Genomic DNA, 8,010 nt, shown 5'->3' with positions numbered 1-8,010 from the left:
CGTTTTTAGATTTTAGTTTTTTAATATGTATTAGAAGCAAAACAATGATTCAAATTGCCTCATTTTGCAATTATTAAATAGTATTTAATATTCATTTAAAAAAAAAAAATTAACTTCAATATTATATTAACTAGGTGTAACAACATTGCCCGGAGTTATTACTTATTCAGATACCTCCTCAACAAAACCTTGATGTTAATTTCCATTTTTCATGATCACAGTCATACTTAGATATTATCTCCTCAAGAATTTTTTTTTATAACAGCTTAAGAAAAAAAATAATATGATTTGATATTTAAACCAGAGGGGCCCAAAGTGGGGTCGCTACCCCCCCTTGCTCTGATCTCACTGTGTGCGTCGGTTGAGTGAGCGGTCCCCTTGGCCTGTGTGTGCGTGCACTGTCTGGGAGAACAGCCACACACGCATAGTGCATGTGCATGGCTGTACACAACATTATAAATCCCCTCCAGTGTCATTGGGGGTTGTCGGCCTCTGGCACCGTTATTTTGCGGGTAGCTGGCTGAAAAGTTTTTGGAACCCCTGGTGTAAGCTCATCTAAAGTCATAATAATTCTTTTAAATGGTATAATATATAAAGTACTTCCCTGTTTTCTTTTTTTTTTAATATAAGTTGAACTAAATGTCTGCAGAATTTAATTCATTTTAAACAGTACTTCCTGTATATTTTATTCCATTTTTTAAAATAATATATTGGTATAATATATACATCAGGGAGCACCTTTTTCATACATTTAGACATATATATACAGATAAACTTTGCTTTATTAATATAGATTATAACTAGAGATGTGCCGTATGTCAAATTTTCAACCGATTCCGATACTTTTTTCTTTATGGGTGATTCTGATTCCTGAATATGTATAATTGAATTTCATAAACAAATAACAAAATTGTTTACTTTTTTTAATGCTGAACAGTGGTCTTAAATAACCAGTAACACCAATTAATGTGAACATGTTGATAATGAAAAAGGAATGTTCGATTATTTGATGTTCGTGAATATCAGTCATATTATGACTGCATTGAGTCTTGAAATAGACTCTCCTATTGTGCTGGAGGAGTTTGACCCCTAAAACAACGCGATAAGAGCTTCCCAAAGGAAATGGCGTAGTGATGTGCCGTGAGCTGAATTTTTCTACATGAGAGGCACTGATGCTTATTAATATATATGCTTATTAATGATAATATATTGAAACATAAAAGTTTTTAGACGGATAAGTAATTCCAAGATATGTCGAGTACTTAAAGTAAACAAAGCTTATTTTTAAGACAAACTGGGATTATGGGTACACGTTGTAGAAAAGTCAACACATTTCTACCCGTGGGAAAACATAAATTATAAATTTTCCAAAGGAAGGAAGTATGTCTAGGGAGATGTTCATGTTGTAATGGGCTTGAAAGAAAAAAAGTTCCGAGTGATACTCTGCTTTTTATGCTCACAAGCCGTGTTTTTTGGTTCTTTTTTTTATGTACTTCATAAAACTCGAGTACCAATTTACGAGTTTTGCTTTCGGCTCATCACTAAAATTTTGTATTACATTTAAACGGATCCTATTGACATTACTTAATAATTGGAACAAAATATCGAACATTTTGACCAGTTTTTTTTTCTTTTTAATTATGTGTCGTGAAACGGATAAAACTATAGTTTAGGCTATGAATATATATTATTAATGTATTCATTTATCTTCCAAATTCAACAAAAATAAGGAAAATTTTGATTTCGCTGAAGAGAGCCTCGCGGAAAAGAAGCCGTGCTGAAAAAACTCCATCAAAAAGAATCCTCTTGAAAAGATTAACGTGGAAATGAATGACAATTTTTTACATTTAACAGACGCATGATATCTGCACCATCTTGCGGCTTTGAATGATTTGTTAGCTTGTATCTTTACAAGCTCCGTCCACCGTTTGAAAATGGAGGAGCTAATGCACTAGGCTCGTGCCAAGTCTCACCCCTTTGTGAATGCCAGCATCGTGCATGAGGCCAAGAAGCAGGATCCTGCTTGAGTCCGAAATGTCTGTACCATCTGATCAACAAGCCTGCATACTATACATTACATAGATCTGTGTTATCATCAGAATAGACAATAAATTGGAATAATATTATTTTTTTTCGTCAAAGAAAGTCATTTATTTATAGTGGACGACAAAGTAATAAAGAAGCAACTGATAAATAGATTTATCAGTTATCTGCTAAATGTCACCTTGAGCATTGTTCAAAACCTTGATATTTACTTATACGTTTATATGAATGTATCTCTAAGGATATCAGTCAACCATAGCGTCATTGTCCCAAAATGACACTGAATGGTTGAATTAATAATGGAGGGAGGAAATCTTTGGAATGAAAAGATCTTTTAATGATGTATCATGACGACACTTTATTTGTATATTGCAAGAAAGAAACAGGGGAAATGCCCAAAATCAGTTGGTAGAGAGCCAATTCTTCCCAAACATGGAATTATTACTTAATAATTATGATAAATATCTCACAACTAAGAGCTAATTCAAATTTTAACCAACCAACGGTCAAATTAGAAAAATTGTCAGTTGACAACCAATACAGTGTCCATTTTTATGTCAGTGAGCTAACTTTATTTGAAAGGATCTTTCAATTTTGTATCATGACGTGACATTGATTGTATATTGCAATCTTTTATCTAGAAAGAAACGGATAAAATGGCCCAAAATCAGTTGTTAGTAGTTTGATCATTCAATAGCTACTAGAAAAGAATCGTATCTTATTAAGAGCTATTTCTAATTCAACCAGAGAACGGATACAAAGAAATGAAGGATAAAAAGTGACAACTGATTAATAAAAGTGTAATTTTTTTAATATGTGATGGGGGACATCAATTATTTTTCAGGGTCTGATAACAAAACGTCCTTTTTCCAAAAGACAATTAAACAAGTTATGTAAATCAGAAACGCTTAATTTTTATCATATAATGATTCTACACATTTAAAGTTTAGTTCTACACAGTTTTGAAAATCCTATAAGATTGGTTACGTTCCACATTGTCTATATAGTGAACTTCGGTATTTTTAAACCAGATGATTGATTCGTTTTTTAGTTTCTCTTAGAATAATAACTTTTCATTGAGAAGTTTTAAAAGGATAATTATTTATACAAAAGATGCAAAATGTAATTATTAACATGTTATTTTTTGCAGTTGTAGATGCTTCGTTAATTAATTAATTACACCATTTCGACATGAAAGTCAATAACAAATTAATACCAATATTTCAGCTTCTGAATAAGGAATTATTTATTTGATTAAAATTAATAAACAATATATAATACCACCAAAAAATCAAGTAAAATGAAGACCCTTACTTAGCAGCTAATCTTTTGTGACTTCATAACTATCAATTAATGAATTATTTTGAATTTGAAGCATCCATAAACTTGTTTTAAACCCCTTATATCTCAATTATTAATTATTTTAGTATATATTAGATATATCTAAATAAACGATTCAATTTTTCGAGCGTAATTTTATTGCAATCTATATTCACCCAACTTATCCCGCTAATTATATTTAAATTTCTTAATAAATATTAAAAACTAAATTGACTACAAATCAATCAAAACCGACGTTTTTTAAACGCAATTTTTAAAACTTGAAATATAAGGTCTATTTACTTCGGGAAAAAAAAGAAAAGATTTTAGTTCTTAAGTAAGGTCCATCACTTTACTCAATTTTCTTGTGGTTATATACATTTATTATTAATCGTAATCTAGATAAAATAATAAATAATTCATTTTTCAAATGCTAAAATGTTTGTATCATTTTGTCATTTACTTTGATTTTCATTTATATAGTTTTTTCAGGTCGAAGTGTGGTTCTGATCGTAGTTATACTCTAAAAACTTGATTTAAAGGCCAGACCTATTGCAATTGAAAGTTGTATTGGTCATTTTCGTATTTTAAGGCTTAAATAACAATATTAAAGGTGGATCATTCTGAAAAGGCCTTTAAAATCTTGGTTTTTACAAAATCAATCTGGATTGTATTACCCAAATTGAACTAATTGTACCCATTTAAAAATTTCGCGTAACATCAAATCTGATGACACTATTTTTTTTTCGTATATTAGAAATCGAAACAATTAACTGATTTTCAAAATTCGCACTATATAAAACTCTAGAGCTAAACTGCAATTACTTTAATTTCATAAAATATTTTGTCAGTCCAGTTTTTGGCAATATTTATTTTCAACGGCAAATGCACGTTCCTCACCACTCCAACACCTGATAGCAACTGACTCTATTCCCAAGAAAACTTTAGAATATCGCCTATAGAATGAAAACTACTACTTCCACAGCCTGATTGCCACACATTATACAATGTAAGTTATGTTGCCGCAACCTGTATATTTAATTACATACCTATTAAAATAGCTATCGGAGGAAACCATAAATGAAATTTATTTAAACCAAATATATGAAAATTATTATTTAAGGAACTGTTATATATTATCACTAATATAATATACTATAGGAACTATTTATTTTTATTACATTTGTTTTAACTGTATTAACTATTGGTAAACCACATTTTTAATTTTTCTCACTGGAGTTACAAAAGAAAGAGGCTCCTCCAAATATTTGTACGTCTTATTTGAAATATTTGCGCGTCTTATTTAAAAGTTTAAAAAAAAACTATTTTTGAAATTACCATAGAATGTTTTTGATGGTTCAAGGTATTTTATACTTGATTTGTGTTAATTAAAAAATGCTAAAAATAGGCACTCCTGAGATGCAAGGTTGGTCTGGTGGTTCTAACTGGCAAAATCGAACCAAGATCGGATAATATTGCTTGTCGGTCTGGTTTTAATCATTTAAAATATGTCTTTTATTTTTAAAAAAGAAATTTATTGCCTAAAAATTGGTCATAAAAAACCTCGAGCCCACACAAAGTTAAACTTAGACCAGAACCAAGACCGGAATATATTGTTCATCAGTCTCTGTTCTTGTGCTTCTATTCCTACACAGAATATATAAAGAAAATATAATATATATAACAAAAAATAAATCAGCTTAAATCAATTTTCTGAGTTTTCTTTGCAGCGTCAATTGCATCGTTTTACAATGATTTTTGTTACGTCGCCAGGCTGATACAGTTGTATCTGAGTTTTAAAAAAACTCCAAGGGCTTCTTATGGATATGTAAAAGTGGTTTTAGGCACCAAAGGGTGTAAATAAAAGATGAAAGGGGTGGGGTAGATTATGGATCCAGATCTGCTACTAATCTTGCTGGGGCCCTATAATATGATAACCATTATATTTCTTAAGAACAGGTTTCCCAAACTTTACCATGACAATACACTAATACTTTTTTAGTGTAGGCCCCCTTTATACGAAATCATGTATCATGTATGTGAGGGCTGAAAGTAATTCTCCCTCTTCCTGCACCCCTCCCCCCTAGACTCCCCTCACGGCCGCCACTTTGAAAATCATTGTAGCTGCGGGTCTGATTGTATGTAATATCATCTCTTGGGCCACAATTTTTTAGCTCCCTTCCTAGTTTTAAGTGCCTGCTACCAAACTGAGCCTGTTTATAAAAGAACCGAGACCGAAGACCAGAATCGAGACCTATAAAGCTGACCCGAGACCGAAACCGTTGAAATGAAAGAACTGAGACAGGGACCGATGAACCTGAACCGGGTATAACCTTGTTTATAATTCATTAAACTAAAGCTTAAATCATACATATTGAAGAATCACTTTTTTTTAAATTGATGCTTTGCAATGTATGCTCAATGAAGCAACAAAATGTTTCAAATGATCATACTTTTGTGCAACATCCATTTTATACGTTCCAAGTCTTTTTTTTTTTTTTTCCCTATTTATGTATACTCCATTCATAAATTAACATACACAATATCCATAAATAAAGGTTTATAATATAATGCACATTAGATACTTGGAAAAAGGAAATAAGGACTAGGAATCGAACCCAAAAAACACTCACATTATTTATGTGATGTCAGGTAAATAAATTGTAAACTGTTTCATATCTGCACAATAGTTCCGTACTTTGAATATATTATGCGTAATGTCAAGGGAGTTAAGATTTGACATTGAACTTTATTATAGGGATGTAGTTTGACTTTTTGCCCGCAAGTAGGGCTGTGTATTTCACCATTATAGTTCCATCAAAAAATTAGCTCCTTCATCACTTACTTGGTTGTGGGTTGGACGAGATTACAAAATTCTAAAAAATTGGAGCTGTGGACAGAAGTGGTTTCTGATATGGACGATGTGTAGTGATAAAAATAGGGGGTAATTCTCTACTACATACAGCATATCATTGATGCATACAAAACCGAATGGAACATTTGCGTGTGCTTATATAAGATTAAGAGTCCCACTGAGGATTTGTTCTGGAGTTATAATTGTCAGTTCTTGATACAATCGGAGTAGATCGACATCGGGTAATTCTTGTCTTTGTACTTGTTAGTCATGAGACGATTCTAAAAAAAATCCCAGTGCGATTTTAGTAAAATTCCCAATGCCGATGCTTTAATATTTTAAATAATTGTTAAAAAATACCATTTTGCTATAAATTTCTAGGAATTACAATTGCTAAAATAAATCACCTTCCTTTATCCTATATAATATTAAAATAATCTATGTGTGTAAATCCCACCTAGACAAACAATTATAAAAATGCATTTATTTAAAAAACGGAGACAGATACAGACTTTAGACATAAAATAATGTAAGGCCATGTTAAATTCGGATCAGATCATATTCATGGGCTCTGTAGGGCAAGTTGTTTTTTTTTGCTAATAAGTTGATTTTTTCATCAAAACAGGATCGATTCCCCGTGTCTCAAGGTTTTTTTAAAGGTATGGGTTGTCGATTCGAAAATTAAACACAAAAAATTAAAATCCAAAAAACGAATTATTGTAATAACAGAAAAAGGGAGAACGTATATTAAACACGAATTAAAAAAGGGGATTAGGAAGAGGATGAGCGAGTTAATCTTTGTATACATCTTCAATCTTCATATTGGTTGAAGAAGGAACATTGTAAGTTAGTCATGTCAATGACAATTATTAAATCATAGGGTCATACACTTGAAAAATTTGCATTGTATTTACCAAAATCAGTATTTTGACATAGTTAATTATATATTGCATTTCAAGAGTGTGTGTAGGGGGTGCAAGTTTGATTATATTTACATCAAAGGGACAGAAAACAATAACAAAATATTGTATACAAGGAAGTTTGACAATAGAAATTTACATACTTTATAATTATAGTTTATAGTAAATCGTTTTAATTTAGAATTTTAACATAAATAAGCCAAATATATATAAAATCTTCTCAATTTTCATTGGCATTCTTTAAGATAGTGTGTCTTTGCTAGTTTAATGTAAATATTATTAACATTAAATAAAGGAAAGCAATTCCTCTCCCGGCGAGTTTTCCCCAAGGCGAATCTTCCCAGGGTGAGTAATGTCACGGCAAACTCAAGTAACAAATTAAAATGGTCATTTTTTGTATCTTGACAGATATATTAAACATTATTTTCCCTATGCCGATCCCACCACTAGTCCTGACTCATTTCTATCTCCCCCAACCCTCGTCACAACTGCTTGTAGCTGATCTGATGAAAAGTCATGACAATTAAGCTCCTTCTCCTCCAGAACATTCTTCAAATTGTAAGGGCTGGTTTGTTTGTTTTTTTAACACCCCCCCAAATAATCTCGATTAGCATCTCTGGCAATGTGGACCCAGAATGGTATGAGTCCTTCGAAAAAAAAATTGTTTGAATTTATTTCCTCTGCTTTTTGCATTGCTCATTAACACGTCAAGTCAACATCATTGTCTGCTGACAGAGGAGCTGAAGAACTTCTCTGACGTTCCATTAAATGCTTGATGGTCTGACATTTTCCAAGAAAGAGAGCTCTCGAAATATTTTTAAATGTGTGGAGTGTTCTCGTAATTGGCATCACTCGTCCATTCCCCGTAACTGA

The sequence above is a fragment of the Lepeophtheirus salmonis genome, chromosome 2, assembly GCF_016086655.4.
Source record: "Lepeophtheirus salmonis chromosome 2, UVic_Lsal_1.4, whole genome shotgun sequence".
Lineage (NCBI taxonomy): Eukaryota > Metazoa > Arthropoda > Copepoda > Siphonostomatoida > Caligidae > Lepeophtheirus > Lepeophtheirus salmonis.
Note: the sequence above shows the minus strand (reverse complement) of the source record.